The 7,176-nt window shown below is 40.2% G+C and overlaps 1 protein-coding gene and 1 non-coding gene across 3 annotated transcripts in view; both read right to left on the reverse strand.

Moving 5' to 3' along the window:
* Nucleotides 1-7,176, reverse strand: part of CDK14 (cyclin dependent kinase 14) — a 667,802-nt gene that overhangs the window by 645,620 nt on the left and 15,006 nt on the right. The window lies entirely within an intron of this gene.
* Nucleotides 5,019-5,125, reverse strand: LOC114006264 (U6 spliceosomal RNA). Its single transcript, XR_003548000.1, has one exon. It is a non-coding gene; the product is annotated as a U6 spliceosomal RNA (small nuclear RNA).

Here is a 7,176-nt window from a genome sequence, read left to right on the forward strand (position 1 = left end):
TTCCTGCATGCTCAGCATCGCAAGGGACTGCAGTGTGACCATCCCCATAGGGGGTGTTTTCTCCTTTTCTCTTTCTTTCTCAGCCTCTCTGTCTCTCTCCAGCAAGTTCACACAACCTCTAGCAAATTTTTTTTTAAAGTAATTTAGAGGGTTGGCTGTACAGCCTAGTGGTTAAGGGAGCCAAATCCCACATGGCCAATTCCAGTTTGAATCCCAGCCCCAAAGGTATATGTGTGCACATATCCTAAATCCTGACAGGACAGTGAAGGGATTACAGCATAACTGTGGTCCATTGGGAGATGCATGCTTTCTCTCTTTCTCACTCTCTTTCATGTGTACACCCCCTCTGGCAATTAAAACACACACACACACACACACACACACACACACACACACGGAAATTTAGAAAAGAGACTCCTTTGATCTCACAACCACCGTTCAAACATGCTTTCTTCAGCAAAATCTGTATTATTTAATTTTCCTGGGCCCCAGTTTCCTCTCTGTAAAGCACGTATGACTTGGCTCATAGATCTACTCTGAGAATATTTTAGGTTCTCTTACTGTTACACCTGCTTAGGAAAAAACTTACTCACCTGCTAGGATTACTACCAAACAGCAGTTGCTCCTTGGTAAGACCTTTACTTCAGGGCTTTCCCTATTTATATGCCGCATGCTACACCTAAAGCACGCGTGCGGTAACTGGCTCTCCTCCTGGGAGGCAGCCCAGCACAATGGCACCCGCATGCACTGTTCAGGCAGAGAGACCAGTTTAGAATCTGAATTAAACCAGTTTCTAGCTGAGGGTCTCTGAACAAGTCACAGCCTCAATGAACCTTAATTTCCTTACCATCCTTTTGATGTCTTTCTGTTTTTCAGATGTATTTCCCCATGTAGAAGACACTTGAGTCCCACAAAGCCGAAGTTGTACTCTATACACAGTGGTTGTTTTCATTATAACAATCTAATTTTCACTTTATGCTTTTTAATATCTTATACATTCTCTATAGTGAACATAATTACTTTTCTTGATAACAAATATTAAAATCATTCAACAAAAAATAGGTAATGGTGATAAGAAGGAAAAGTTCCAGGATGACCTTAATATGCCAATGTTGTCTGCAAAATATTCAAATGGACAAAAAAAAATGTATATATAAGATGATATAATAAGAGAAACAAAGGGAATGCTGAAGACAGTCAAAGTGAGTCATCCAGAGCTATGGTCATCCAATTAACTAATGCCAGTTACACAGGTTTTAATACTCTAACCTTTTAATAACTATATAGAAATTAATGTAATGCACACCATACAAATGTGTAGTGTACCTAGCAAACTACATATTTACTTTTTTCATTTTATGACTAATGCACTTTTTCGTTGCACAAGTAACACATCATTTAGATGAAGTAGTGCAAGCCTCTTGGGAAAAGTTCTGAACACAATTAGGGCATCTGAGGACAGGCCATATGTTACCAAGCCTTTCGTGCACCTGAACCCCAATATCTAATGACCCAAAGATGCTCATTTATAAGATTAAATAGTCTGCCTTTTAAGAGAAGAGAATCAGGCACCGCAGGATATTCTCCATCAGATTCACTTGAAAACAATGTAAAGGGAGCTATACAGCTAAAGATTTAAAATAAATGAACACCTATAACACAAAAGAATTGGTGATTCATGACTTGAATGACTATTACTAACATACAATTTTGTCTCCTCAATCTTATTTGTTTTTTTTTAATTAATGAAAAAATGGTAAATGTTCAAATACAGCACATTTATAAAAGTAAATACAAGAAGAGTGAAGACATTGTTTTAAAGTACTTTGTTAACAGTGCTCAGTGCCTAGCATAATGCAAAATATTTACTGCATGTTTAATAAAAGGCTAATACCAGAAATTTTTTTAATTTAATATATACTTCTAAAAAAAAAAAAACTCATACAGAGAATTAAAAATACACAACATCAGGGCCAGCAGGTGGTGTGGTGGTAAAGGTGTTGGACACTCCCACATGCCCAGCCACAGTTTGAGTCCCAGATCTGTTGGCTTGCCTTTTCTGACTTTCCCTCCTCTGTGTATCTCTCTCCGGTCAAATTAGAATAAATGAATAAAGTTAAATAAATAGCTTTTTTTTTTTTGAGAGGTTTTCGCTACAGGGTGCGTGCGCTCGCCAGACAGACAGAGAGAGACATAGACAGAAAGCAAGAAATCACCCCCCAGAGGGGATGGTCACGCAGCAACCCCTTCTCCTCCATTCTCCTCTTGGGATCTTGGGCACACACGCACATGCGCCTGGCGTAAGTTTTAAGTCACCGGGTCCGAGACGCGAACCACGGTCGACTATGTGAGAATCCAGCGACATAGCCATTACGCTAACTGCTGGTTCCCAATAAATTACTCTTAAAAAATAAATTAAAAAAAATACACAACATCATGCAATGTTAAAAGCTGAAGATGGTAAATATGGTAAATAAGTTGATATAACTGATTTGATTATTACACACTGTATTCATGTTATGGAAAACTATACTGTACCCCACAAAAATACAATGATATAAATCAGAAATTATAATAAAATTATAATCATTACAAATATATAAATCGGGGACCAGCAGTTGACATAGTGGCTATGTTGCTGGACTCCCATGTAGTCGACCATGGTTCGAGTCACAGTCCCGGTGGCTTAAACTCAAGCCGGGTGCATGTGCGTGCATGCCCAAGATCCCAAGAGGAGAACAGAGGAGAAGGGATTGTGGTGTGGCCATCATCCCTGGGGGGTGATTTCTCACTTTCTGTCTCTCTGTCTCTCTTTCTGACGAGCACACACGCCCATAGCAAAAACCTCTCCAAAAAATGAAAAACAAAAACAGCAACAAAAAAGACAGATACATAAATTAGAAATCATAATAATTCTTAAATTTTTATATTTTTACTAAAATCAAAAAAGTAAACTATTCTTACTCATTTTTATCTGTTGTAAAATATTATGCATTTAGTACTTTTTTGTTAAAAATTTCTGTATCACTGTCTTCGCTTTTCTTATAGCTACAACATCTGGAATATTAATTTAATATTATTAGAAGCACAGCTGTAGAATTAAGAAGTCTATACACACACACACACACACAAACACATACATATATATTTTTTTAGTTGTGCTACAGAGTGTGGTGCTCACCAGAAAGAGACAGAGAGGGAGAGAGATAGGAGGGAAAGTGAAAAATTACCGTCTGTGGGAATGGCCACACCATAGTCCCTTCTCCTCCACTTTCCTCTCAGGATTTTGGGCATGCATGCACATGTGCCCAGCATGATTTTCAAGCTATGGGTCTGAGACTCGAACCTCACAGCTGCCTTTACCTACATTTCACCTGCTGGACCAAGGAGACCATATTTTTTGAACCAAAAATCAGAAAACATGATCTGAAATCAAGAGTTGTTCCAAAGAATCCAGCCAGTATGTGATTGAACCAATCAATATTTAGCTTCAACTCCTTTCTAATCATTCAATAATAGATAATTTAAGAGCAGTTCTTTGGGGCGAGCACATGGTACATTGGCTAAGGCACTGGACTCCCACTGGACCACAGTTTAAGTCCTGGACCTGGCAGCTTGCTTTCTCACTTTCTCTTTCTCTCTCGCTCTCTGTCTCTCTCTGGTCAAGTTAAAGATAATAACAACAAATAAAATTAAATAAATAAAATATTTTTTAAAAAAAGAGTGGTTCTCAAATAGAGAGGCAGGACGTTAGTGGGAAACAGATATGGCTTACTACCTATTGATGATGACATGTATAGTATTCTCATCTGGATTGGTCTGAGAAACATTTCATGATGGGTAAAGTCTTTTTACAAGCAAAATGAGAAATAGTGATTGACTGTTTAAAAAACTAATTGGAATAATAATAATAATTGAGAAAAACAATGAAAAGATATTGAATGATGAAGTGGGGAGATTAATGTCTCTGTATTGACTGACATGCATGGCATTCCCTTTTGAAAAAGCAATGAAATACACTGTAAAGTTATATGCAAGCCAATGTAATATAAACAAGATTATGATGATAATAAAAAATAAAAAATAATTTTTAAAAATATTTGGAGAAAGTAACTAAGAGTCACTTTGTTACTTTGATTTTAATTACTATGGATTTAAATCACTCTATTGCAATTTTCTGAGCTGCTCATTTCTCTTTTTAGATGAATAAGGCATTTTCTTATTGATATAATAAATATGTCTAATAATAAATAATACTGTATAATAAAAAAAAGAGTGGTTCTCAGTCATTCTCATTTATTTGAACACACTTATAGGATAGGACGCATTCCCCAAAAAAACTGTGGCTAACTACAGCAGCAGCAGCACCGAGGTGTGTGATTTTGGTAGAGGAAGCGAGGAGGCCTGAACCCAAATCCTCAGGCAGCATTGAGAACCCTCTCGCCTTCCAACTCCACAAATAACAAATAATGCTCCAAGACAACTAAGTGGTAGTCGTAGCCTGGGTATAAGGCAAAGAATCGACTAAAGGAGCGTATTTCAATCTGTTTCCACCAAGACATACGTCATGAGCGATCATTTTAAATGTGGCACATTCCCACTGGCAAACTCTGGACTATGCCAAATTCCTGGTGCTCTCACTGTAACTCCAGCCCCTTCTTTCTGATTCCAGAAAATATGTCAAAACATAATTGGGATACTGGGGAACCAGCAGTTAGCATAATGGCTATGTCGCTGGACTCCCACATAGTCGACCATGGTTCGCGTCCCGGACCCGGTGGCTTAAAACTCACGCCGGGCGCGTGTGCGTGCATGCCCAAGATCCCGAGAGGAGAATGGAGGAGAAGGGATTGCAGCATGGCCATCCCTCCTGGGGGTGATTTCTCACTTTCTGTCTCTATGTCTCTGTCTGTCTGTCTGGCGAGCGCACGCGCCCTATAGCGAAAACCTCTCCAAAAAATAAAAATAATTGGGAGACTGACATCAACCTATTCCCTCTCTTTATTTATTTATTTTTTTAAAATATGGAACGCTTCACAAATTTGCGTGTCATCCTTGTGCAGGGGCTGTGCTAATCTTCTCTGTATCATTCCAATTTTAGTACATGTGCTGCCGAAGTGAGCACCCTACTCCCTCTCTTTTCAAAGGAAATCATTTGCACATTATAATATTTTCGCTGATCAGAACACAGAGTTGTAACAACACGCCTGAGGTCTTCTACACTAGAATGATAATTCCCAAACTGGAATGTGAAGAAGACTTCTAAACACCACCCTGTACTGATATCTCATACAAAGCTATCCATAGACTGAGAAGACATTCTTACTCAAAAAGCAACCTTCTACAAATGAGTTCAAACTTGCAATTGATACCACTGTCGGGGAGAGAGCACTTACCGCCCTTTCAGGAGTGATATCCTACGCCCTAGTGAGCCTGCCGTCGGGACGTACAGCGCTCACGACAGAAACTGGACACCACTCATGCTTTCGATGTCTGCAACGTTCTGTCTTCTGGGAATTAAGAATATAAAAGTGACTAATTCTCTGCACTGTCATACATTCTACATTCTGTGACGTGCACTTCCTCTCTGAAGTACTACCCAGACATCCCAGCCACTGTCTGGGACTAGACATAATTATGGTAATTACATCTACCATAATTAGGGAGAAGGTAAATGCGATCATTTACAGAAAGGAAAAACTGAAGCACAGAAAGTTTTAAGCATCTCAAAAGTTACACAAATTTTCGATGAGAGAATTAAGAAGATGAGTTTTTCAATCATCCAAATTTGAAATACAACGATTCACTGTATTGCCAGCATAATCGAAGGACAACACGTAAATTGCTAGGCCTCTTGCATGGATAAGTTCATAACATCTAGTGCTGGCAGACATGACCATGGTGAAAATAAAACGGAATAAAAAGCAGTATAAAATCTTACTATAAAAGAGAGCAAGACTGAATCTCTGCCCAGGCCCAACACTGCAAGATGCTAAGAGCTGGTCAACCTGAAATGCCTGTGAGATTGAATTTTGTGGGACTGACTAAGAGAATCGAGTTGAGAGCATACCCAGAACCTGACATAAAACAGACATCGACCAACACTCAATGCACAATTTTTTTTAAGAGAGATTTTTGCTACAGGGTGTGTGTGCTTGCCAGAGACACAAAGAGAAACAGAGAGACGGAAAGCAAAAAGTCAGCCTCCCAGAGAGGATGGCCACACCGTAATCCCTTCTCCTCCACTCTCCTCTAGGGATCTTAGGCATTCATGCACATACGCCTGGTGTGAGTTTTAAGCCATCGGGTCCAGGACTCAAAACACAGTTGACTACATAGGAATCCAGCAACATAACCATTATGCCACCTACTGGTCCCAATGCACAAGTTTTTGAACAAAATCATGTCAGGAAAAATGTTTCCAGAAGGCTAGAATGAAGAAGTGAAGAGCGGAGCACTGAAACCAATAAAGACCTTATTGAGACAAAATAGGTAAAAATGATGAAATTATTCTAGGTTTATTTATGTATTCATTTCCATGAGCAAGAGAGACAGACAGACGACACTCCCAACAGGGTCTTGATGCTTTGATCCACTCCAGCCTCAGCTAGTCCTTACACATGGGTGCACCTGCATAAGGTATACTTAGGGAGGCCTCCAGGTATGACCCTGGGACCTTCTCAGGTGAGGCAGCCTCACGGAACACTGCATTTTACCGCTGCACCACTATCTGGCCCCAGAGGTGATAGAGTTCTGAGCTAAGGCGGCAGCTGGAATGATAATGAAGGCACTAAGATAACAGATACTTGATTGGTAAGAGTGGAAATGTAGGCACGAGTTAGTTCATGAAAGACCTGGAAAGCCGGAGTTGAGACTTGAACCTGTACTACTAGAGTTTTAAAGTAGCACGCAGGAGGGAACCAGCAGTTAGCGTAATGGCTATGTCGCTGGACTCCCACATAGTCGACCGCGGTTCGTGTCCCGGACCCGGTGGCTTAAAACTCACGCCGGGCGCGTGTGCGTGCGTGCCCAAGATCCCGAGAGGAGAATGGAGGAGAAGGGATTGCGGCGTGACCATCCCCCCTGGGGGGTGATTTCTCGCTTTCTGTCTCTATGTCTCTCTCTGTCTGTCTGGCGAGCGCACGCGCCCTACAGTGAAAATCTCTCCAAAAAAAA

The sequence above is a fragment of the Tupaia chinensis genome, unplaced genomic scaffold (assembly GCF_000334495.1).
Source record: "Tupaia chinensis unplaced genomic scaffold, TupChi_1.0 Scaffold146650_1, whole genome shotgun sequence".
Taxonomy (NCBI): Eukaryota; Metazoa; Chordata; class Mammalia; order Scandentia; family Tupaiidae; genus Tupaia; species Tupaia belangeri.